Consider the following 27,830-nt stretch of genomic DNA (forward strand, 5'->3'; position numbering starts at 1 on the left):
ACAATGCCGAGTGAAAAATGGCACGGTATTATAGTATGGGGTACTTTACGTAGAAACATTATCATAGTCGTTTTGGCACATATTGTAAATGTAGCTTAATTGTAAACATCTCCACTGACTTTGTTAGACTTTTTTCTCGAATAGTGTGCATTGTGTCCAAAAATATTAATGCTTTAGGTGCCCACAGAGCATTTTACGTGTATCCACTTACCTACTGGACCAATACAACTTTGAAAATTTCATAACCTCTTCTACTACAAGCAAATAACATGTTATGCACAAATGGTCTCTAAAATATCGTATATAGTTCAGTATAATGCTAAAAAATACACTTATTAATTTATAAAACATAGTTTTACTCGTCTACTTACCATTAATACGGGTATTTTCTTGTTCTTTTCGCCAGTTCCAAATACACTACTTCTTGGTATTTTCTACGTTCAACAAACTTCATAGTCAGATCGAAGCACTTTCTTTAGTTCGTTTGTTTTCGTGTAGGAACATAGAATTTCAAAAGTGACCCTTTTCATTCTGTGATTCGATTCACCGTTAGTTACCCTACGCGCCTGTTGTGTAAAGTTGGCTGTCACAAGAAACTATAAAATTTGTACATAAAAAAAACTACACATGTTCATACTCAAGGCAATCAAAATTAAGCGCAGATTTTCAAACAGTCGTTATTCTATGCCCTTTTGACGTTTACGTTGTACAACATCTATTTTGGATCGTACAAAAAGAGTATGTATAAAAGTTCACGCTTTGCAAATTATTTTACACTGGTTACTAATCAAAACTGAATTTGAATCCTGATGCAAAATTCGATCAAAGGGATCGAACTTGGAGGACTGTCATATTTTAACACCACCAGGTGCATGGAATAGTAAACAAATTTTATTTTTAGGTTGTTTACTTTTTCTGTATTTTTTTCGAGACATGCGAATTGTCCAAAACGCAAGACTAGGACAAGAAGCACGAATGCACACATTCTGTAACATATCACATTAGAACTGTTGTCTGGCTATCAAGTGACCTTATAAAAAAAATAGTAGAATTTGTAGCATATCTTCTTTATTTTATTACCCGGTGGAGGCACAAAGTGGTTCGGATCCCACTTTAAACTGTAGGTCCAGTCCCGATTAGCCTTACTGTGCATAAAGTGGACTTAAAACACCAAATTAATCAACCAATCAATCTTTATTTTAAGTCTAGCTTTTGTAGCTTGATCAGGGCAGTGAGAGTGTGGGATGAGATTAAATAAATGAGGGATTCGAAACCATCGCAGCGTGCAATACTCTAGCGGTGTTGGGGATTGTAAACCATATAATTTTCGTTTCCATTTTCTATTAACTTCAACCCCGTGTTAATTATAAGGGCGAGACCGGATTTATGATTGTTGAAAGGATGAGTACACACTTCCATGCTTTACCCTGGACTGCTACCCTCTCAGCGCTTGATTGTAAAGACCGCAGAAGCCACCATATGCATGTAGAAACTCAACACCATACGCTCCATGTTGCGGTGTGTAGTAGCAGATAACTCGTCTGCGATGTGTACTATGTTCGTCATCTCATTCGCCTATTCCTGATGTAATCACAACTGCTAACCTATAAAAGCGAACTACAAAGCTGACTTGTTTTTGCAATGAGATACAAATATACATTACTTGCCTGTCTTGTGAATATCGAACAAAACTTGGCAATACAAATCAGATTGTATCGGCGTCAATGATGCCTAAAAGAACCTATCTCTTGACAATTTGTGCCTGCTTCGGAAATGCCTTGCTTACTCTTTTTTCACAAAAAAAGGTATCTCTCGGTTTTATTTTGCAGGCACCAACAACATATTTTTGTGTTGCAATCATCTCTACGAATTATGGGAATGAAGGGCACCCAGATTTATGGTTCCGATTTTAGACTATTTCTTAACTCTTTATTAAGTTTCCTTATTTATATTTTTGCTTCTTTTTCACGTGCCTATTTTCTTCAATGGATTAATTTTCATTTTCCACGGTCATACCTCTGACACGACCCATACTATTTAATACACAAATTTAATTCATATCCTCATTGTCCAACATTTCCAAAGTTTCATCGATACATTTGAAATTTTATGAAACACAACAATTTCAATAGATATGGCATTTATATACTGTGCAAATTTCTAAATAAAGTGAGAGACGTATAATTCTAAGTCCAATCTATTTTCAATAAGAATTGTTCTTATACTGTCACAACTAAACTATACCGCTAAGCGTAGTGTTTGTTTATGCCTCAACAATGGTATCGGACTTTTAGTGTCTTTATACGTGAATTCAAAAATAGTTATATAAGACTACAAGATATACAAAACTTTATATTCAGCTGATATAACTACCCTCCGAGACAATGGCGTTATAATGCAGTAGCTTCATACCTCGTGGTTCTAGATATTTTTCTTCAACCGTAGATAAATCTACTCCAGTGAGAAATGTTAGTTCGGTGAAAAAGTTGTTAAATTTTATTCTCTTTCAAAATTTCAGTTTACCCTACTCTTATATTCATTCTCATGTTTAACTGTTTGGTTTTCACCCATAGGTGATTTACACAGACGTACAACCATTTTCACACTATCCGTATTCTTGCGTATTTCTACGTGGTGATAAATTGGAAATATTAACTGATTCCTTAATAAAAATAAAACTTCCTCGTTGTGAAGTTGCTTAGTAAGAGAAAAATACATCTTCCATTAAGCAGCACTATTTTCACTCCAAATCATTGTCAAATTAAGAGCTATTGTCGAAATAAACTTCTTCTTGCATTCATCATCGTCAACCGATCTCATCCCACAACAGTAGAAATATGCAACGTGAAGCACTCCGATCAATGAAAAGTACCTTTCAACGCTCACAAGGAATGGTGTGTGTGTGCATATATATCTTTGTATAAAAACAAGGATCTGCTTGTAAGGACTGTTCTTTTTCCTTAAGGCACTCCACTATCAACTTTTCTTCCATATGCTATTTCATCACGAAAATCATGAGCACCATCATTGGTCGATATTAGCTCATCAAAAATTGCAAGCGCTAACCTAATTTCTCACCTCAATAAACTCAAAGAATAAACATTTAGTCTTCGTCTTCTGTAAATACGCACATTTTGGACTGGATTTTATAAGTATTTTGTGGTGACGATACTTGAAATGTTCACAAATGGTTCATTCCATGTATGTTGTTGTACATTTCTGTGCGGATAAAATCACGTACTTCAAATCTTCAACTTCATAAAATGTGCCACTTTTTGTGAAGAGGAATGTACTTTGGCCTCTCTCTGATTTGTTCATTACAATTGTGGGATAGGTAGCAATGGAAAATGGAGATAGAAGAGAGGGGTAGACGCATCAGAGAAGTAAAAGAATGGTAGATATTGATAAATAAGACAAAAAAGACAAGGACAGAGACATGGGATAAAGATAATGTATGTATGTATGTTTGTGTGTGTTAGTGTGTGTGTGTGTGTGAGAGAGAGAGAGAGAGAGAGAGAAGTGTGTGTGTGTGTGTGAGAGAGAGAGAGATAGAGAGAGAGAGAGAGAAAGAGAAGTGTGTATGAGTGAGAGAGACAGAGCATACATGTGCCCACTTTTAATGCTCACTTGTATACCTGCCCACTGTAATCCATCAATATGTATCTCCTGCAAACACGCTCCAAATTACCTGGCTCTATTCCTGCTGGATACTGAATTCTTGCTGATCCTCAACCGACAATCAGGAGAATCTTCTGTGGGGGCTGTTATTGTTTTGTCCTAATTTTTACCTCCGTCCTTTGCCATAGTGATTGAGATTTTAGTCTAATATAGGTTCTGTTTAACGATAAAGAGTTGGTTTTGAATGAAAGGATGAATATGAATTTTGAAAGGATACTAATTTATTAAGGAGCTTGTCGAATTATAATGAAATGGGTTCACCAATAATTTTAAATACGTTCAATAAGTCAAACTAGAAGGCTCTTTGGAAGAACAAACTTTTCATGTCTTGGAAGAGCTGTCTTTGAGCAACTGCGTCGCAGGTTTCTTGGACGTTGTCGCAATGATCAGTAACTAAATGTTCACTTTGGTTCATATTACCAGAAACCCACCTCCATGTGATTAAATTCATCTCCATGGATTCGTGAAAGGCATTTGAATGAATTCAGACAGCAGCAGAAATTGTTTTAGTACCACCGAAATAAAACTTCATGATCAAACATATCTATTTAGCAGATCTATCTGGAAATTTATAACGAATAGAATAAAATTCCCGAATGTGCTGTGTTTTCCCTAACTTCGCACACTCCATTTGTACTAAGGGTTATAAACGTTCAGATTTGAAAAAGTTAGTACTTACAGAGTTATTACAGGTGTTAGTTTTCACAATTTTAACAAGTCATTAAAGATAATCTGGTACAAGCTTTACGTAAAACACATGGTAAAAGAAACTACGTATTGCGAAAAAAAATAAAGCCGGATCCAGGAGTCCCGAGTTGAAATCCCGGGCTGAGAATGGGCGTTTTTGTGAGTGTCCGTTCATCAATTTAGACATATCATCACTCATCATGATCTTCGCGATTCGCCAAAAGTGGCAGAAAAGCGAAGTAAAATAAACCAAATCAATTAATCAATCAGAGACGAACCTTACCATTAGCTTAGTAGCTAACGGTATCGCTTTGGACTCAATGGGTTGAGGTTCGATTTCTGGCAAAGGTACACTCGAATACCTTGTGGCGACCATAAGTTGGACCAGGGTGGGCCACGGACCCCCGAGAGGAGTGGCTCCTCCCAAGTGTTTAGAATATTATTTTGATTATCAATATATATATATATATATATATATATATATATATATATATATATATATTACTGCAATATACCATATTCCTAATTAATCTTGAGCATCTGAGAATTTTTGTGTTCTCTCTACCTGCTTTTCTCAATGGTCATGTTTCTAATGTACGTCTAGTGTCGCTACTGTAAATTCTACTTCAAAACTGTAGGTCCAGTCCCGATTAGTACAGATGAGTGTGACGTTGATGTAAACTTTACCAAATTCCTTTCTTTTTTAATATTCGGAGAAATATGTAGGATTGATTGATTGATACGGGTTATTTTACTTCACTTTTCTGTCACTTTTGGCTAATCGCAACGATGAGGATGATTGATGATATGATATAATTTAAGAAGGGATACTCATAAAGATCACCATTTCCAGGCCGGTATTGGAACCCAGAACTGGCGTCGTGCTAACCACTCCGCCTCGAAGGTCGGCTGCAGAATCTATTGCTATATCAGAAATCGTCACTGACATACGCCAGATTTTTTGGGGGGAGGGGGTTTGGCAGGAATTCTAAAGGTGAATACGACATAGCTGCGTTCTGGGGGGATACACAATAACATATTTCGTAATTATCATTTTTAACCTTAATTTTAAAATTCGTTCAAAGACAAAAATACAATGGGAAATATTTTTTAGGGCCGTTTGCATTTAGCAGTTTGGTGTTCCCCTAGTTCTTTACTGTTTTCATTTTGAATCACTTACTATTTCTGAGTGGGCTGTAGCCCCTTCAGTTCCCCTCTTGCGTACGCCAATGAAAATCATAACAAAATGTGACACTGCGACTTTATATGCAACTAAATATGGAGGAAAGAAGGTAAATTATATTATCAAAAAATCGTTCTTTAAAATTCCTGATACAACAATCAGATTAGAATTTTAAACATAATTTTTAAAGTATGTGTATAATTAGAACTAAACACAAAAGCAACCCTGAGACAAGATTGCTCTTAGAGAGACCTCCATCCTGCCCTGTACTCTCAACTCCAACTGCTTCTCGCTCCTCCAACAATCCTCGATTGCTTCTGCATCGCTATGACGTCACCCACTCTTCGTCTACATCCTCCTCCAGAATGATCACAGGATGTGACTTATAAAACATGTAAGGGAGGCAATTTCGCCCGCTGGAGGGGCACCAGTTCAAACACTCCGCCGCCTAGCTAGCTGTTGATTCTTTGCGTCACGCAACGACGTCTACAAAGCCCCGTGCGACAAAGGAAAAAATAATCCATTAGCTTGCGAGATTCGGTTTTGTAAAATTAATGTAAAGGTTTTCTCGTGAGTCTCTCGGCGTTGTAGGCTTAAAGCAAATTGAAGCTGAAGTTACACACAGTTAATATTTCCATATGTTTTAACGTTTTCAGGCAGTAACAAACTCATCCTCCCCTCACACACCGTACACTTGAGTGGACACATCTCTCTTTTTCATTGTTCTCTAATTCTCTTTCTGTATGTGTGTATGTTTATATACATACATACATACATAGGAGCCGACCGACCAACATTATTCCCGGGGTGGGTGATCCAGGGTTGGAATTTTTCCGGCCTTGTCCTCGCATAAAACCGCTCTGAAGCTCACTGAGCTTCAAATCAAAGAGTACCTGGGGGTAACCCTGGGAAGTAAAGGCGGCCGGAGCGTGGTGCTGATAATATCACCTCCAAAATAACCGAGATCGAGAATGTGTGGAGCCCTACCTCTACATCCTCTAAATGTACCTTCATGGCACGGTGCTATATGTACGGGGAACTTTACCTTTTACCTGTGGAATAGAAAATATTTTTTTAAACCTCCTTTTGTCCGATAATGGACGATTTCCACATGTTATCGACTCATCCGATTGTAAATTTCTTGCAGATAATAGCGCGAATCTTTTATCAGCTATTGTGAACGAAACGCATATACCATAAGTCAACAAAATAAATTAACAACTTACCTTTCACTGAAGAAATATCAGTCTGAATGTCCTACGATGCTCATGCTTCCTGTGACCTTCAATACAGATTCGTGTGACCAAACTATGTTGTGTAGTGTAGTAGTACATACACACTAGTTACGCTACCACCGATCAGCTGATGTATTTTTATAGTTATTTTTACAACACGCAGTGTTACTAAAGTGGATGTCAAAAATTGCAATTTGTGTCTCGCAAAGACGATATTTGGTACTTTTTATTTTTCTGTAGTTCCGGTAGCATCTGAGATATGATTGATGGCTAATAAAGGGTGTAGATCAGCACTGACAGGTGGATGAAAAATAACCACTGTAATTTATATTGTTGTTAGGTAGTTTAAGAAAATTTATCTTCGTAAATCCAGTATTGAGAAGTTATACTACGTAATGACAACTGTTGAGGCACATTGACAGACAGAAATATCAATTGTATTACTTTGTGTCAAATAAACTTTTGGCCTTAGTAGCTTTTTCAGTATCGAGTGTCAATTTCAATATCGAATCAATACACTTTATATTGCGAAAAATTTGAATGCAAACATCTACGACTTTTGGTGTCACAAGACTACGTTCGGATCAACTATACTCTCTAGTTAACAGAGCTTTAGGTTCAGGTTCAAGTCCTGACTATGCAAGGGCTCTTTATTGTATTTATTATTATATTTCTAATGATGTTTCTCGCTGCTGGTTAGCGATTAAACTTGCGGATTCGTATTTGGGAAGATGAAAGTTCAAATCTCGCTACAGTTCAGCCTGTCTGAAGGTTGCATGTACTTTTCCTGAGTCAGTCCAGGCAATGGGTGGTTCTTTCTACTTCCCTGACACTTCTATTCCGTTGCTTTCTCATTTGTCTGTCACGATTAACTGACGGTACAAATAAGCAACGTTATTGAAATCAACGAACCAACTACTGTATTGTTCATACCATCGCCACGATTAAGCTAAATAGGCTGAAACGTGACATAAAAATATAAAAACAAGTAAACCGTCTTCGGCGGTGTAGTGGTTACGCGGTAGCCTTGTAATGAAGGTGTACCGGGTTCGAGTTCCAATGGAGGCATGGCTGCCGTTTTGGACTACCGGGCCAGTCCCGTTTAAGCTGTCTAACTAAGCATAAATATGACTTACGTTTTGACAAAAGAACAATATGTAAACCTCGGGCAAGTTGTGTCACTTCAGGAGCTCTATCTATCGGCATACCATGTGAATTCTGTATTAGAAACTTTATTACCTGAATAGCTAAAACCTCATGGAAGTATCTTCGCTAAGCTTTTCCGGAGATGTGTTTTTGTGTTGCCTCTTGGATCTTACGACATTTCAGACTTCGTCCACGTATCTCGAACATAAGGATTAAATCCGCGAAGCTATTTCGGTTTTATTGGCGAGAACCGGGCGTCGCCACATTCGCGAACGAAACAAGATTCGCATTCGTAACGAATCGGTCTCGGCGGAGAACATCAAGCAGTCGCCGCAAGAACGTATAGGACACCCGGAAAACTTTACGATTAACCGGTTTTCTTAGCTTGCATTCGAAGTGTACAAGACGAAACCGAGATCCGTGAGAATGTGGCTATTTGTATGCGTGTCTGTGCAACGGTGCCTTTTCCAAATTCCAATCTTAGGTCAGCACAAATAAGCAGTGTACCAATAGCATAGAGATGGTTTTTACCTTTTTCTTGTTTTTTAAGTCCATTTTATGTTCAGATACGCCACTTGGGATTAGACCTCCACCGGGGATCGGACCCGGGACTCTTTGATTAGGAGGCGACAGCGTTAGCACTACATGACCAGGGAGGCTCTATTTTCAGTGTCAACCGTCGTACTAGCTAGTTTAAGATCAAAGTAGAAGTAAGGTTGTAATTCTATAACAAAATTACAAGCGCAAATAAGTCTTAAATTCTTGGTAAGTTTTATTTTTCTTATATGTGGCTTCCTTTTAAGGCTACTGTTATTTGGACTATAGACATGGGTTTAATAAGAAATGCCAAAAATTACAAGAATTATAACGATCTGTGAATCCAGCAGACTCTGCGTTCGAATCTAGGATAACGTTTCAATGGCTTTTTGCTGTTGCGATTGAATATTTATCCAAATCAACACAATTGGTCTAAATAAATTTGTTTGCGGCGTGAAATGGCTAGAATACAATACATGCTCAACCATTGCTTTATAAAGAGTGTTGCGCATGCGATATATGCTTAATTATTTTTCAAAATACTTTCGTACAAGTCAAAGGTCCATTCTATTGCTGTAGACTTTATCTTACCCTGAAAACATTACAATAGTCTAGCGATGAGAACTTTTAAAGACATAAAGCCTCTTCTTGCACGACTCGGTTAAATTCTAAAGAAACAGTTCTAATAAACAGTATCTAATAAGTTTCTCTCTTCATGAAGTGAAACTTCAAACTTCAAAAACTTCTCTGTAAAACTGTCTAAATACTGATATCACAGTTGATTCTAGCATTTCTGTATGTCTGAAAAGCAGTTTGAGTGTGTAATGTTTCATTCAGCCTAGGCCAGTGCATTTATTCTGCAATTTTACGTATGCTTTGTGTCGGAAGTGGGAGCACAGTGTAGGCGCATCCCTCCAAAATCTAGAAATCTCGGACACTTATAAGGTAACGATACAGCTCTGTACAATAATTTTCTTATTTTGTACTTCATTCTCTCCCCTCCCCCTATCTCTCTCTCTCTCTCTATCTCTGTCTTGAGAGAGAGGAGGGGATCAGAAAGAGAAAGAGTGAGAGGGAGTGCAGAAAGAGAAAGAGAGAGAGACTCTCACTCTCGCTTTCTCTACTGTTCTGCCCCCCTTCCCTCCCCAAGAAGGGGAAGGACGGAGGGGAGGAATAGACTTGAGAGGAAGAGAGAGGGAGAGAGAGAGAGACTTTTTCTTCCTTCTCTTTCTCTCTCTCTCTCTCTCTCTCTCGCTTTTTACAATTCTTCTCGTCTAAAGGTTGGAGGAGGGGATCCTTTCTCTCTCTCTCTCTCTCTCTCTCTCTCTCTCTCTCTCTCTCTCTCTCTCTCTCCCTCCACTAATTCCTCTCTATTAGAACAAGAGAAAAGTTAGGGAGAAAGAGAAACCTCTCTCTTTCTGGATTATTTGCTCTTTGTCATTCATTAAGCAAGTTGGATATTTCATCTCAAGGTTCCGAGTACGAATCATGTCCAGGTGTGGAAGTTCATTTATTTTCATTTTTATGTTTTCAGTTATGCTTCTAAGTATGTTTCATCACTCATTCCTTTATTCCCATCATCACTATTCACGTAAGTAAAACAACAAAAGTTAATTGTCTACTTGAAATGTAATTGGAAGCCTCCAGAGGGAATGTAATCTGAAACCCCATTAAATAAAACAGAAAAGCAATACTAAATAAGCAGAATACAAACAAGAAAATCAAACATAGAATGAAATACGTAGAACTTTTCAGCGAAAAATGTAGGCTCGACCAGGACTCGAACCCGGGTCTCTGGCATACCGTACCATTGCTCTAGCCACTTTTTTCTTTCATTATTATTATTATTTTATTTTATTAGCATATATACATACAAAAAAGTCTGCTTACTTACATAATTTCTGTTGAAAGTATTGTATAGAATTTTTAACATTTGTATATAGTAAGAGTCCTAATTTCGCTATCTTATCAAATATTTTTGGTGTAAACATACATTTGTACCTGTAATATAAATATACATTTCTTCTTATATTAAATACCTGTTTACACTTTCACACCACAAGTATGCAATTAATGTTTTCTAAAGAACACTGAGGTAGTTTCCAAAATACTGATACATTTTTGGATATTGTAACTTTTTCCGTCTAGTTCTTTTTATATACAGTGTGAACAAAATGCTATTGCTCTCATGCTTTTTACAGAATACATAATATAATGTATTAGCTATTAACCAAATTACTGCATTGCTTTTCATTTCTGGAAAATATTTGAACCACTGAGCTACCGAGCCGGCCTGGCCTCGTCTGATTTCTTGCTATCGCTGTTTTACCTGCGTGGAATCGTCTCTACCAGTTCTACCGCAACGGTATGCCAGAGACCCGGGTTCGAGTCCTGGTCGAGCCTGCATTTTTCGCTGAAAATTTCTACATAGTACATCTCCTGTGTGTGTCTAATCTACAACAGAATGAAATTATTTATTAATACAAACTCTTTGTTCGAACATTTTTCACGTAGTAACCTTTACTAAATTCTCTAACCTTAACTGTAAATAAATTGCCTCGTTTTGGGCAGATTTACTACTGATTGGTGTAGGTGAACAATATTCGCCTATCACTAATTTCTTGGTAATTATAAACAAAAATGTATTTCCGCATATTCGATCTATATTCATAAGGTTACCAAGCAATGAAAAATCTAAACCGAACTGATTCGTCGTACAGAATTGGGTATTGATTCAATGTTTAATTAAAGTGTATGATAAACCTGCCCGCTCTCGTCCCGCATATGCATTAATCGTAATGCAATGCAATTCGTTCCCGGCCACTCGTCGACCATCTTCCGAATCAACTGGAAAGGATGCCCATCGTCCGCTGCAAATGGGGTACCTGGATCGGAACTCTAATTCGGCTCGAACAGCAATTTCGCCGGGATTGAACGACAATGTACACGTTAAGTGAACGACAAGTACAATTCATCAATACGTACCGAGTCTCATTATCCTTCCAATTTGCCTCCATCAACGGGTGAGTGCAGGGAACAGCATTGCTTCGGGCAAGGAACGAGTCCGCGTCATTTTGTGCGTGATTGGGGCTCCAAATTAAAGCAAACACTCATCTATCGGAGGTTGTTCCGTACAGTAATTCCTACGGTGAAGAGGATTGTATCTTGAAGGTTAGTTAAAATGGTGTAATAATGGTATCTTCGTTGCAGCGGCGTATACTGGGTTAAGAATCTGGGCTTTCGCACCATATCATAGTGTTCCCCTTTCCTGCGATAATTTGGCTTCAACATTCACCATTCCTGGGAAGATTACGTGCTGGGAAAAATTGGTTTGCAACGTTGACCCAGAATGTTGAGGAAGTTCAGAGGGTTTTTTCCCCGCCATATGCAACCCTGTTCTCTGTCCTGTAACAGTTTGACTCCACAATTCTCCGATCCTGGAGAAATTACATGGTGGGAAAAATTGGTTTTCAACATTGATCGGAGCCCTGACAAGCTTACCCGTCACCCCCGTGGAGTTTTCCGCCAGCTGGGCCAGCCGTCTCGCGAATTCAAAGAAAGCGGGCAATGTTTCGAACTTCTAAGAAATAGGTTCATCTTCTTCTTGAAATGAAAACTTTTATGCACATTTTTTGATAGATATTTTTTTCTGTATTTTATTCCCCGAGTCTGGGCTTCGCAGATACCCTAGATAGCCCCGAATATACGCCTCTGCTTCGGTGACTACATTGCTTCAATAGTAGGTTGTCGTGTAACGATCTGCTGAAACCCACTATTGGAGTCGACACCCTAGAATTGATGGCAAAGATAGTGCATCACACAACGGACCTGTATTTGAAAATCAATTTGATACACGTAAGAGTTGGTGAAACGCAGAATAGAAAACATAGACTTCACAGAAATTGCCTAACTATTGATAGCACCCGTAGCAAGCGACCGCCAATTCAGGATATCTTACCTTTATCTGGTGAACAAATGGTAGACCTGTGTGACTTTGGGAAAAGTACTGCAACTGGACAAGTTTCTGTCTCTTCTTGAAACTGTGACATTTTACAGTCGATGACTTCCCGGTGTTATTATCTCAGGCGTGATTTGTATATCCACAGGATATATTGACAATTTACCGCACCTAAATATCGACATGAATACTACCTTCATACAACTCATTTGGCTTTAATGTCAATATCTTGAAAATAAACTGTGCAAGCAAGTGTCCAAATTCCAGCCTACAAATCAGTTATTATGAAAATAGGCTAGAGCCTCTCGGATGGAATAATGGTAACATCTTCGCTTTGTAATCAAGGCGTCTCGGGTTTGATACCCGGTGGTGACACATTGCACAGTGGTTCGGATCTCACTTTAAACTGTAGGTCCAATCCAGATTAGCGTCTCTGGACAAAGTGTTCTTAATGTTCAATCGTTTAAGATTTTCAGGTTTCGAAGGAGATAAATTCCATGATAGTTTTGCAAAACAGGATAAATTTTAGAACAGGATCTGTTAGATGTACCAGCATCGGCGAGAGTAAGCGCAAGTGACGGAATGGTTAGCGCAGGACGCTATTATAAGCAATAAACGTTTCATTGCATTGATCCTTCGTCGATTTAACATCCATCCTCATTCTCGAGGTTAACCTAGACAGGTAGAAAGCGACGAAATATAACAAAAATACAAAATTAGTATTTTTTTTCACTGCTGGATCAATATCGAGTTTTTTTCAAGCTAGGAGATACACTCATCGCAATTCATTTCTTGGGTCATTTTATGTACTTTTACTGAATAGAATAGTGTTTTAGTATAGAGAGGGAATGGAAAATGAAGATTGGTTTAAGGAAGAAAGGAGGGGCGGTGGCCTGTAAAATGTTTGGTTAATATAAATGGTTGCTCAACTTCCAACAGATGGTCAGGCAGAGCAAGTTTTTTCAGATATTTCGGAGAGGATGCATTTGACTGTGTGCTCCAATTTCCTTTGTTCTCCCTGCTCCAAGGCCTTCTCCTCTTGAGCAATGTGGTGGAGGGAGGCCGCGCTCGCTGCCATCGCATTCGGTTATCTCCGTCGCCTCTTCGACCGACCCGACGTCCCGCTTCGAGGAAGCAACAAGCATTTCTCGCGGGAGCAACCGCGGCAAAGTCCGCTCGATTGCAGTGACATCTACGTCATCTCGCTCGCGTTCAACTCGTAGCTTCCTGATGGTGGAAGAGGGACTTCCGTGCAGAAGAAGAAATGAGTTGTTGAAATAATTTGTTATAATTTATAGAGCAAGTGATTTAGAAAAGCTATACTGAGTGCTTACGCAAACCATAGATTTGTTGCAGCCGACAATAATGATCATAGATCGATCTGTGTTTAATTGTTGTACAGTCACCGGCAATAAAACTGAGCACCTAGATCCTGAAATACTCAGTTCCCTATGTTACCTAAGGCAACGGCGATGGTAACATAGGGAACTGAGTATTTCAGGACCTAGGTGCTCAGTTTTATTGCCGGTCGCTGTACAAGAGTCCCGGTCTGGATTCACAGCGCGATTATTCCCATGTGAGGCGTGTTCTCTACATGTGTATTTGTGATTATTATTTCGTTAATTTCATCTTAAAATCATCCTCATCGTCGCGATGAACCAAAGTGGCATAAAAGCGTCACAAATAAACCTAACCAGACGTTTGTATAAGCAAGAAAACAACTTATAGAAGAAACCGCATCTTTCTTCCTCGCACCCGATGGCGCAGTGATAGCGTTGCCGCCTTGTACTCAAGGGGTCGCCGGTTTCAATACCCGATGGAGGTATATTGTGGTTCGGATCCCACTTTAAACTGTAGATCCAGTCCCGATTAGCCTTCCTGTGCATAAAGTGGACTTAAAAACACCAACTCAATCAATCAAACTCTCTTCCGCGCATCAACCGTCACAAGTGTATTTCTCCACTTTTTTTCAGTAGATATTATATCCGTTATGTTGAAACAACTTGTTGGATCTCGTTCAAATACAATACCAGATCAGTCCTCCAAACTACCTAGCAATGGAGATTTCAGATTAAAATAACTAAATACTGCATTTGGCGTTATCAAAATATTTCCTCAACAAAATTTGTATTGCCAAATTACGCGTAGATCCTATGCGATTCCTAAAACTATGGAGAGATTCGTTTTTTAATACAGAAAATGTATTCTAGGTAGAGCTATATGAATCGTATATATGTATGTGTGTGTCTGTATGTATAAAGCTGTTATTTTTTCCTTGAAACGTTTGACCGATTTAGTTCAATGCAATCAATACTAGAGTACGCGTCAAATCCCCTGCATATGGCCTTGAACTGCTGAACAGCACCAGCGAATCACAGACGTGCGGCGTTGCCTAGTTCGTGACAAGGCGTTTCAACCAAGCTGTCTCTTTTCCGTGTGAGATTTCGACATGGCACCGCTGCAGTGCGCTGCTATTGGCTATCGCCATATGCAGGATATTTGATGCGCACTCTAGAGCATTAAATCCATATATCTAGTTGCTCCATGAAATTCAGCTTTAAACCTCTAAATTTGCTGCAGTTGTTATATTACTGGTGATTTGCTCCATTGTTCACCCTAAACCCCTCCTAAACTATGCACTATAATTGAAAGATTTTTGTGGCCAAATTGTAGTGCAAGTAATAGTCCAACAATCACATGAGCTTCGTTCCATGGCATTCAAAAAATGTAGAGTACACAGTTACAAAAATGTGAAATATACCCTTATATAGTTGTAGATTAACGAATTCCCCCGCAGGGACTTATCGTGTCAAACATCACAGATCTGATTGGTAGCTTCTGCCCTGAGGCCTGTTTATGCGTATCTCGGCAACAGAGGCAGGAACTCCCGAAGGGAGAGGAATTGCAAATAAGATCTAAGCCCATTGTCAAGAAGAGAGGAATGCGATTGAGTCTGGTCGGACCGCAACAAACCCGCAAAATCGTGCATTGCAAATGAACGGAGCGCGTGGAGGGAGGGAGGAATCGCCCCTCCTTCCCCGTGGCGGATCCCCCTCCTCGAAGGACAGCTTCTGTTGATGCCTCGTCAGGCGATGAATCATTCAAACGGGGAGAGGCTGTTTGATTTTAATGCGACGGCGACGACCACCGCCGGAGCAAGGAAAGAGATGATCCAATTAGGTTTTGTCGGCTGTGACGGGATGCGGAGTTGTCAAAAGGATGTGACCACACTAATTGCAAATGTAAAATTCAAATGTCGTTCGAAGCCTGATTCACGATGTTGCTACAAACTGGTATTAACCGCAACTTTTTTTTGTAAGGTCTCTAGATTACTTCATTTTTTTTATCCCTCATTCTTCACGTTAGGATTATTCGTCCATTCATCTGCTTCTCGTGGATGATCTGAAAAGGATATATTGTGCTAACGGTTCTCCAGAATTGCTTTCTAATGCACAAGGTACGTTAAAACGATCGCTATTGATCACACCCACATATCAAGTTAAAGCTAACGGGAAAGCAATAAAAATAAATCACAAATAATGTTGGAAAATACTAAATAAAAGTAAGTTATAGCCCCCAATTAAAAAAATAAAATATTATAGAATCACAACCAAGCTAACCTCATAGGAGATATTGACTTCTTTTCTGCAAAGAAGTAACACTTTCCCATTGTCTTTTATGGTGAATAAGGGTTGTGTATATATACAGCAATAATGGGTAGGTTCAACTTACTGTAGTTCAAGGATAGTTCAGTTTAGTGTAGTTATAATTTGTTACTATTATTTATTATTAATAAATAATTTAAAATTATAACTGATAAAATTTTCTCTCAACAGTTCGGATGTAAACATTAGCTTGATGTAGGCATACATTAATTTTATTTACCATGATCATATTGTTATAAACAATCCACTTTTGTTGGATGATGTGAAGATGAGGATGAGTGATACGTGTGGAAATTGATGAAGGAACACCCAAAGAGAACACCAATGCCCATTCCCTGGATTCGAACCCAGGATCGTTGGCGTCGTAGCGCGCTGTGCTAACTCCAGCAGGAAGTTGACAACCTACGTTTGTGTGATATTAATATAACTTTCAAAATATTATCAAACAGTGTAGTGTTTTGACCAAATTTTGAGATTATGTTTATTTGATTACTCCATGAACACGTCTTCCCTCAATACTAATGGAATATTTATCCCTTCCTAGACAAGTCTAGTGGAAAAAATATGGGAAACTAATGCAAATAAAACGCAGGCGGGAAAGCAGGTTCAACGAAAATCATCTGCTGCTGATAGAACACATCGTGGCCATGGCAAAAGTTGAGCCTTAATCACGACTGAAACCAGCGTAATTTCTCCAATGTTTCTACATTCAGTACCTCCCCTTTCGCGTTGGGATTCCTCCAGTCGATCTAGATTGACTTCCGTGCCCAAACAATAACTTTCTCTGGAGTGGAAATATTGTGTGGTGCCTTGCGTTATCATGATGGAAAATGCCGCAATTAACTACATTTCATATTTTATTTCAACCTTTCACCGTTGACGATACATTCATCTCCCAGTTCACTACTTGGTTTCGCCGATGGCGTAATGGTAACGTCGTCGCCCTGTAATCAAAGTAGTAGTTGTATTTCCAGCTCCTTATATGCTTAGAATGGACTTAAGAAAACAAACTGCAAGTAAGTGAACTGCCACCCTTGACATCACTCCGTACACTTAACACTATCTACAAGATTGTTCTCATCTGAAATCGATAGAGCAGACTCACCAGTTCTGCATCGCCGCTTGATATTCCCCTAAAGGACCCAAGAAAGTTTCGGAACTGCCACACACAAGGAAAGAAAGACAGTTGGTAATCATTTCTTGCAACAGGTAATGTGGTACAGAACTTCGTGATAAACCTAAACACACAGCATATCTGTATTTGTATTGCTGTTCTGCAAGAAGCGTCCTGACAATTCTTTTCTAGTTAGATGTTGTTCATTTCATTATTCACACCTTAATGCATTATGTTAATCATAAGCGACATCCTTTAATTAGTTGGTCAAGTATTTTTACTTTCAATTTCCATCTTGAAAACGAGTAGACCATACGAAAAAGAAAAAGATCGAAATCTTCTGAATATCCGAAATGTTACTTCGGTTACAAATCCTCTGATGCGTTGGTACAGCAATTCACTCGAAACTTTGGGTAATTAATAGCTCACTTTTTGGCGCAGCAGTCCTAAAAGCGTCAGTGCCGTTGTCTGCATTTAGAGACAGGAAATTACTAATAAAGGTTGACATTATCGTATTTGTAGCTTCACATTTTAGACATTTTATTGCATAATTGAGTTTCTAATCCAAACTAAACCGGGATTTTTTCCGGTTTCTAGCGGCTTCGGCGCCCACCCAGGGTCGTATAAGTGGGTACCTGGAGGAAACTCTGGGGGGTAAAGGCGGCCAGGAGCGTGGTGCTGATCACATCATCCCTCACCTTCGATCGTGATCAAGAAAGTGTTCAGACCTAACTCCACACCCCTTTTACGGCTCCATGGCGTTGTGCAATGCACAGGGGAGCACTTCACGTTTTTTTAACCCAGACTAAATCATCCTCATCAACCTCATATTACCTATAATCGATCATGCATTACCATCTAAATAAGCAGCATGAAATAACCCAAGTGTACTACAGAATCTGCTTGTGATAATGTAATGTAATTAATTTATTAAAGGCGATATACAGTTAGGGTTTGTAGAAGTATTTGAGGTACATATTGGTGCGAGTAACGCGGTACGCATCAGTCATTTTGGGGTAAGCGGTCAACCTGCTGCTATTTCATTTGCGGTTTGGCGATGCAGTATTGAGGCTGAAGGCAGCGGTTGGTCCCCTGTTTGGGTTTGTAATAATGGTCCTCTTCCGAGCTTCTCGTTGCTATTAATATGCAAATTTTATACGTGTATGTCACGCAATAACATTCCTGCGACAGTTGCCTCTAACACTTAATCAGATCCTTCTTTAAAGCTATCTTCTGGTACCCTTCAAAGAGATCAGGAGCCAGTTATACAGCTGAATTCACATACAGTTCGCAAATAACACGATATACCTCACAAAGACTGGAGTGGCGAAACTAGTTCTTAGCGAGAAAAAAAAAACTGGATTAAGAATAGTTATTCTCCTTTATGTCTTTTGTACACGTTGATAAATTTTATGGACGTTGTAAGTGTTAGCTTGCGTACTTTTAAGTTTATGAGCTGCCTTATAGAACTCAATCTCGTTAGAAAATTAATACCATTAAAGAGTAACATCTGAGATTCAATTTTCGAAGAAACTATTTTCAAGAGCTTACCTACTCATTCTCTAATCAAAGGGTACAGACAAGACAAGTTCATATATGTGTGTACACAATTTGCTCATCAGCTTATTAAATCACTTTATATTTGCAATATGATTGATTGATTTGCTTTGGCTTATTTTACTTCGCTTTTCTTCTGTTTTGGCTAATCGCGAAGATGTGGCTGAGTGACGATATGATGATATTGATGAGAGAAAACCCAGTGCGCTGTGCTAATCAATATGCTTGGCTTGGCTTGGCTTGTGCAATATGAGGTTAACGAATTAAACTCTCACTTTAGCACGTCATGCACAAGCAAGACTTTTGTGCACAGGGGAAAAATGAATTAAAATTGTGAGTGATTATTTTCCTCCAAGTATCTTTGATCTTGACTTTACCCGAGAGCAAAACTAAGGTAGCAAGGGGGTCGGAGCGCTGTGCTTATCACATCACTTCCATCATTGCTGAGATTAAGAATATGACCATCATGACACATTGAAATGCATAGGTGAAAGCTTATCTTTTTGCAAACCGAAAGTTGTAGGACTGTTCTGGCAGCAGTTCAACAAACTTTATTGCCAATCAAGACAAGCTGCATTGTCCACGCACTGTAACCACAGCTCCAACATGTTTGCTCATGTATCTATTGTGGCTCCTGAATTGATGTTTCTGACGCTCGCACTTACCACCACTTTTCCCCACCTTTAATCAGATTACATTCATAAAAGGACACACGACAGAACATAAAAGTCCACATCGGGGAAACTTTCATAGCCTGCACTCAAAATACTGACTCTTTAATCATTCTTTCTTCAGTGCCTAATTCGCATGGGAGCTCAAACCGTGACCGCCGCAGCGTGTTTCATGAATTTTACATCACCATGTAAAACGACATTCAAGCCGTACGAAGAATGCCACAACGACCGGCTTTACAAAGGGCACCGCTCTCGAGTATAGGAAGCGGTACAACTGCGCAGTTTTCCCACCGACCAAGCAGATTAGGCATCAGAATCGCACCTACTTCCGGCATTACTACCTGGTGACGTTTCACTAACGTGCAAAAAATAACCACAGGTTAAGTGTAACTCGGCACAAGATATGGAAACCGTCCCGTTGTTTCCGCACATTTCCGTGTTTTCCCTCCCCTCCTGGCGCCCATTTCCAGTGCAGGCGGTTGCATGTTGAGGGCTTGGTTTTCGTGAGTTTTATTTATTCCTTTTTGCCCCCGTTTTTATTTCTTCCTATTCTCTTTTGCCTGCTTCAGATTGAAATGATATTTAAATTTCTAATCTGTCGTGTGACTTGAGAGTTGTTTCTCATGTGGCGACAAGCGTGGAAAAATAGGCATGGGCACGTCATGGCTGTTTCTGATAAACTTGTTTGGTTTATATTTTTCTATTAAGAATTAATGCGACATTCAATCGCGGGACACGTAATATTTAAAGAAGTATATTCTCAAATCTTCCTGCTTGAATTTTCTTTTGATTTTAGAAAGATGGCCACGAAAATATCCTCTGTGGCTTTGGCGCTTCTACTTCATAAAATCATAAGAAAATTATAGGTTAGTGACGTACAATATTTGTACATGGCCCGTTAGTGCATTACGGTTATACATGAACTACTGGGATTCGAGCGTATATCGCTCGCAGTGACGTATACTGAGTCCAACATCTGGGCTATCTCACTATGTTACGTGGTCCTAGGCTATATATGATAAAAAATAAATTTACCAACTCCTAAGAAATCAGGTTGCCAACTCATAAGAAATCAGGTTGCCAACTCATAGGAAATCAGGTTGCCAACTCATAGGAAATCAGGTTGCCAACTAATAGGAAATCAGGTTGCCAACTCATAGGAAATAAGGTTGCCAACTCATAAGAAATCAGGTTGCCAACTCATAAGAAATCAGGTTGTCAACTCATAGGAAATCAGGTTGCCAACTCATAGGAAATCAGGTTGCCAACTCATAAGAAATCAGGTTGCCAACTTCAGAATCAGCATCATCATCTCACTGATATGAATAATATTATTTTAAATTTTTTATCGATTTTTCTCCTGCATTTTATTCCCTAGACTTCAGGCTTCGCAGTTAGCCTAGCTAGCCTAGAGTATACGTTCCTGACCGCTCGTTTTGCCTGTTCGAGCGTTATTCGCTCGAGCGAAGAAGCTCTCAATTCCGTACGCTATCTAGCGTGGTCAGTGCGAACTATTTGGCGCTCGAGGGAAATCCTCTCCCTGCAGCACTCTCATGTCTATCGAATCTGTGGACGAAGGACGCGCATAACGGTACAAAAGGAAGGAAACGAGCAGGCGGAACACAGCAGTGCGCGCTGCTACAAACGGCTGGTAGCTGCAGCCGCTCTTTTCCCTTCATGTGCTAAATTCTTTTCTCGCGCGTTTATTGGTCGAGCTCTCTCGAATCACTACTAGCTCAGAGATTTGTTTTCGTTTGCTTGCTCCGGGGTTTCTAGGCACAGAGTGTATATATGACAGCTCTCTCCTTACTTTGCCATTTACTACATAACCGCCTCCTTTTTTAAAAAAAATTGAAAATAGGAAAAAAATTCTCCAAACTCAAGAAACGAGTTTGCGACTAACCATAACTCAGAACATATTGCAGCGTATATGCATTATTGTTACAGACTTACATTCCTCAAATGAATTCCAAACAGGAAAGTACAAATGAACACACATCTACACTGTATGTTCAATTTACGTCTGTCTTATTAAGTAAATATTTATATAAATTTGAATGCAAATATAGCAATATGAAATGTTTGTTTGTTTATGAGAGATATGTGTACAATTCAGTATTTCGAAATGTCCATTAAACATTTTGCTCTTGATTCATCCTAAACATGGAATTCCTATTTCATCTTTAATCGCTCTCCACACCTGTTTACGCAACAAATAATTCGCAAACTAGGAGACTGTCAATTAATTGCAGTTACCATGTTCTGTTTTCCTTGGGTGTGCTGTGTGTAAGCTTAAATTTAAAATGGTAATGGTCTCAAATAAATTTAAACCAGCATTTGTGCTAGGAAACACGTTTAAAATTTTCTCCCGTTTAATTTCCATTTTTTATAGTAGTGTAATTTATTTGCAGGTAAACATGCTGAAGAAATTAATAATACACCGTAATTTCACCTACATCGTGTTGATGGAAAGCGTAATTAATGCAACGTTAACAGTAAATAAGCATGTATTGTACATGTAATAATGGAGCCTAGTTTTTAAATACATGTTCACATTATTTTTTTTTTATTTCTTCTTGGTATTGGCCTTCCTTGTACAGTCACGGACACTGCTGGGTTGTAACGATTCCACTAAACGTCAATGTATTCATTACAACCCAGAAGTGTCCGTGACTGTACATCTATTTTTGTAGGATATCTCTAAGGTGAGAGAAATTATGAAGGAAAAATTATTTTCAAAATACCTAGAAGATGGAAGTCTTATTGTTTTCACAATTTAGTTCGTTAACTGTCAGCCTCAATGTATTATCCTAGTTACTGCCGTTGTTATATATGTAAGGGTAACTGCTAATTATGTCCCAAACATAGATTACTAAATTTCTAGAGAGTAGAATCAAGTGTTGGTGGGTGTACTACTAACCCATTGGCCAAATTTTCTAATAGATAATAAACATCAGATACACGAAAAGCTGGTAAAGTATAACAATAGTAATGAAGTTAACAAATCATAATGCAGTGGATATATTTTTTGGGCATACTATACGCATATATATCCATGGCCGTGCGGTCTAAGGCGCCAGGCTTTGGGCTTGGGCCCGGGACGAACGCAGGTTGGAGTCTCCGGGGGGGGGGGGGGAAGCGTAACATTTTTTCTATTTAGATTTCGGCCTGTGTGTGGGACCGATGGCCACCCACCATCGTGAGGAAAGTGGGTAGCTACTAATGAGTAGCATAGCCTGGTGTACAACGGCTGGGTGTACGTCGTGCTGACCACACGCCACCCAGTAACTTCGTAGATGCACAATCATTTACGAGCATGTGTCACAATATTTTTGAGTAATTTATATAATGAACAGAGTAATAATGATAAAACATTTTGAAGAGTACCAGAACCTTTAATCCAAGGAAAAAAATATATAGAATATATTAGTCGATATGATTTTTGTAATATGTAAAAATTCGAAACGTCTATATAATTTGATTACCCTATATGTACAGTCGAGAGAGATGTAGAGTTTACAAAGAATCACTGGAAAGCCTAAATTAGCTAAGACTTATAGCTTTTACTGGTATACAACGCTAATAACGGTTAACGTCCATTGGTAATGTTACATAAGATTGTATTACAGTAAAGCTTTGATTGATTTATTGAGTTTGTGTTTTATGTCCACTTTATGCACAGTATGGCTAATCGAGACTGGACTCACAGTTCAAAGTGGGATCTGAACCACTATCTGCCTCCACCGGGTGTCTAACCTTGGACCCCTTGATTACAAGGTGACGACGTAAGCACTACGCCATATATAAATTGTGGGAGTTTCTAAGTTGCTTTCAGTAATTCTACAACACTAAATTTCTCGTGACTGTACAAGGCTACGTCATGCTCTTAATTTACGAGTTGTTTAGCGACTTCTCCACTTTCGAAGGAAGAGTGACTATTTCTCTTGGGAGAGGGTAGAGAAGGAAATAAAAAGCAGAATCCTCTATACATAGAAGAGGACGGTAGCAGTTTCGAAAAAGGCTCTTACAAACGCGCCTCCCTTTCATGCCATTTCTGTAGAAGAAATCGCATTTTGCACAACTCCCGTTGCGGGTTTCAGCGATGCAGGATACGCTGAAAGTTCGCAAATGGAATCTGTATTTGCCAAGCCCAGGGCGACTGCCGTTATCAGGAGTGTTGATGGCATCTGACATGAAGTGGGACACGGACGCGCTCTGGTGGAGGATGCCGAAAAGAGGAGAGAGAGAGAGAGAGGAAGGAAGGGATGGAGGGAGACGACACAAAAAGAAAGTCGGAAAAAAGAGAGGGAAGATGGTTCTCCTGGAACAAAAGATCTGGAGCAACATGTTATCACATGACGCTTCCCTCTCTTGAAAAAGGGATGCTGGGATGGTGCACTGTGCCTGGAGATGAAGAGAGAGAGAGAGAGAGATTTTTTTTTAAAAAAAGGAGACGCGATTCCTGAGGAAGCATAATAGGATTAACAAGTGATTTTGTTGAATGTGAAAGAACACCTTGTGAAATGGATACTTATTCATCTCCATCTGCATCGCTACGATACCGGTTGGAGCTCCGTTTACGTCAAGAGATCGCCTTTTATCATTGGAAGCGAAACTATTAAGTGTCCCAGTTAAAAGTATCTCGGCCCAAGGACATTTGTCTATGAGGAAAGTAACGGCTATATTGCACAAGTTTAATGGAATTGTCCATTGTAACGTGAACCGTGGTAGATACTCAAGATCATCAGTACATGATATCAGGCTACTTTTAACTGGGGCACGCTGCATAATACAGTAAGGTAAAAACCATACAGGAATTAATAACTTCGACAGTCGAAGACAAACATGATTTCTCTCTGTACATGTTTGTCCAAGGAGTTTCCGCACCCACCAACCCATGTGGAAGTGTATGCTTGCTGCCAGGCGTCTAAATGGACGATAATCATTCTGTTTCAGATTAGATGCCAGCAATCTCACGCTGGAAAGCCCAGGAGGAGCTACCGAATCTCTGTTTTCGATGTGAGGCCTGTCCAGTCGTGCAGAAAAATGGCACATTAGTAGCAACCACAATTCTTAACCTATGTTCCATACATCTTCATAGTCAACTATGCATTCCGTCCAGATCCGGTACTATGCAGATTCTGGGACTGGGGCAAATAGTATTTCTCGTGCCTTATAATACAAAAATGTTCCAATGAATTTATGAGATTTAGTTTGTCTACTGTAATATGATGAATACTGTGTTATTTAATAAAGAATAACTATGTTCATTATTATGCGTCTTGTCTTGGATTGGCATCAGTACCAATTGAACACTCGTTAACAACTGACCAGTGCTTCATGTGAAACAATAAAAAATGTAAAAACTGTCAATTGCAATATAGGGCTATTAAGACAAATTAATGGGCATGAAAGTACTTGTGCACTGAATCGCATAATCGTTTAGACAGATTGGCCTCTCTGGTGGTGTGTTAATTATTCCTCTCCTTTTGTAATGAAGTCAAACATTCAGGAAAGGGGTGAAATTAATTATAGTATAGAAGCATTTTATGAATTCAAGCTAGATATAATTCCAATATACTTGCAAAGAAAATTCAGACAGAGGAAATGAAATATATTCTCGAACCGAAAATTGTAGTTTTGTCACTATTACAAAGAAAAATGCCATAGACAATAGGTGTTATTAATTCCATTCAAAATGAAAATGTAAAGCATGCAGGAAAAGTTGGTTATCAATTACCACTGAAAATAGATACTCTGTAAATCGTAGTTTGTGATTTTTTGTCCGAATAATTATGACAGACAAACCAGCACACAGTTACTGTAAGTTTGTATGTTAAAATGTTATGTTCCTGACAGTCTTTTGCCTATAATTACAATTATCTCCGTCCCCGCACACAGACAAAAAAATCAATAACCAGAATCAACCCTAAGATGTGCGTGGCTTATAATAAATTAAATTATTCTCTTGAATTCGTGAGATGTACAAATAGGATCTCCGATTTTTTCATTATATGAAGAAGCACCAATGTCTTAGAAGCATGCAAGAGACTATTAATTTACACGTGGCTCACGGCCCGGCGCCTCCGGCCAGTGCCCTTCTTGCCCCTCCCTAAGAATGTATCTAGTTCCATCGGACACTGTGTCTATCGTTCCCACATATGGACAACATAAAACAGTATTTTGGCAACCAGCACCTACCATCTTCATGATCACGGAAGGTTGAACAACAACATTTTGTCCTTTTTCCTGGCTGAATATATACATTACCACCTTGTTAGGAATTTAGCACAGCTTGGGCAACTCGTATTCACTTGTGGGAGCTGGCGAGCGTTCTGTGCACCGCGACCTTGTCGCCTACACATTGCACCTGAAGGCCTGCGTCCTTGCTTACTCCCTATCCATTGTTTCTGCCGCCACACAACGCTACAGTAACCTTGTTCGCTCCGAGTTCCACGCGTGCATACCAGAGCACTCTTTCACAACTGAAGCGAGTCGTCCAGACCTACTCCAGATATCGAACATCTTGATAACTTTAACTAAGTCCGTATTTTATTCGGCATAGCTGATGGAAGAACCATGACTATTTAATTTGAAAGCTTTCGGTTCACTCATTCTTCCAGCCAAATGTTATATGTAGGTTTAATCTATGGAACGTCGATAAATGACATCTAAGTAGGTGAATGGGATAAGAGTGCATACCTATTAGTAATTGTTATCCTGTAATACTGTTTCTTTGCTAACAAGTTAACTAAATAGTACAACAAATTAAATTCTCCCCAGTTTAATCTTTGTTTTGGCTATAATCCTTTAAAAAATTGCCAAATTTCTCTTCTCTTTCAAGAGGAACATTGCAAAATATTACTTTGCAGCGTTTCGCTTGTCGCTATCACAATGACGTGTCTGGTAGGGAAGACGAGTGATTGCTGGCGTCTGCAGAGTTGACGTATGCTGGTAGTTGCTCATAGGAAGATAAAGTGGTTCCTGAGAATGGTCTTCGATTATCGCGAGGATGCTGGTAGGGAACTGGTTTTAGGGGATGACAATCTACATTCGAGAGAGAGAGAGGAGGGGGGGGATAGAGAGAACTTGGGCTGCGTTTACGGTGCAGTGTCGGATATGTTTCGTTGATACAATAGGTGTCCCATTTTAAACGGTCTATGCATCCTTAAAGTTTAATCAGATAATGACGGAAAGTGGATATCCTACATTGTCCGGGGATTATTTAAAAAAGTATTTCATGCGAAGCACTAGTTCGTCAGACGCCTTAGGGTAAAGGGGCACTTTCTACCGACACATATCGGTGTACCAGATATAGTTTATGGCCATTTTACCCCAGAAATTTCCCCCCTCCACCCGAAAAGTTGGCGCTTCTATTATTAAATGTATGGCAATAATTGACTCGTGAGCGAACTAATTCCTAAGTTTTTCTTCTGTGCCCATAAAGTCATGAAAATTCCATTATAGTCCGTTTGATATCGATAGGTCACGTGATCACTATTGTTGACTCATGTGTACACGGGGACATGGAATTCATCAAGGCTACTTACGTTCCGAAAAGAGTTTCGGTAGCTCTTTGTGGACACCAAATTATCTTTCTGACTGCAGTAGTTCCTGTAGTGTCGACACAGTAGACAGACTGGCAGACAGGACATGGTTGCTTTGGTAAAACAGACAACATTCTTAAGTTTTCACTTCTTCGGTGATAAAAGTCTTGAGAATGACTAGACTTTGTTCTAATCTCCAGCAGTCGAAAAAGAGTGTAAATGACTCAAATGTAATAAAATTGATATATGAACAGGGGTGAGCCATAAAATATTATCTAATTAATTAGGCATGAGAAATGTAAATCGAACATTTATGTATTTTTCAGACATAAAAATTTTCAATTTCTTCTTTTGCTGTTGATGTCCGAAGACAAATGTTCCCTGGAAGACGCCCATTAAGATTCCCGGAGACAAAATCAATATCAAAAAATAGATTTTTTTTTCTTACAGAAACTTTTCCGCTCCTTGCGTATCTTTTGGAAAGATTCAAGTAAATTTGGCTGCCGAGTATCGATCCTCAATAACCATCCATGCAGATTAAGGTTATTGGAATGAAGATGCAGATAGCCCTCTAGTGAACCAGAAGAAAACGACTTCTTTGGGAAGAGAGATAAACGCAGGGAATGGTTCTCTCAGGACGAGAAAGTGGAAGTTCCTCCTCTTACAGGAAAGGAAAAATTCAAAGTACGCTTTTGAAGATGGAATGAATGTGGTTTTCATTATCAATTGAGAAAGGCTCTCCTTGCAGTGTTCTCGGAACGCTAGTTGTAGTAGTAACGTGTTTTCCAAATATGATTTGCGGTCCAAATATTCTATTTACAGCATGTACTCCGTACAACGGTTGCAGTG

The 27,830-nt window shown here is 39.1% G+C and overlaps 1 protein-coding gene across 2 annotated transcripts in view; it reads left to right on the forward strand.

The window, feature by feature from the left end:
• The window catches only part of Tmtc2 (Transmembrane O-mannosyltransferase targeting cadherins 2), a 695,552-nt gene that overhangs the window by 531 nt on the left and 667,191 nt on the right, over positions 1 to 27,830 (forward strand). The window lies entirely within an intron of this gene.

The sequence above is a fragment of the Lepisma saccharinum genome, chromosome 1 (genome assembly GCF_977018435.1).
Source record: "Lepisma saccharinum chromosome 1, izLepSacc3.1, whole genome shotgun sequence".
Lineage (NCBI taxonomy): Eukaryota > Metazoa > Arthropoda > Insecta > Zygentoma > Lepismatidae > Lepisma > Lepisma saccharinum.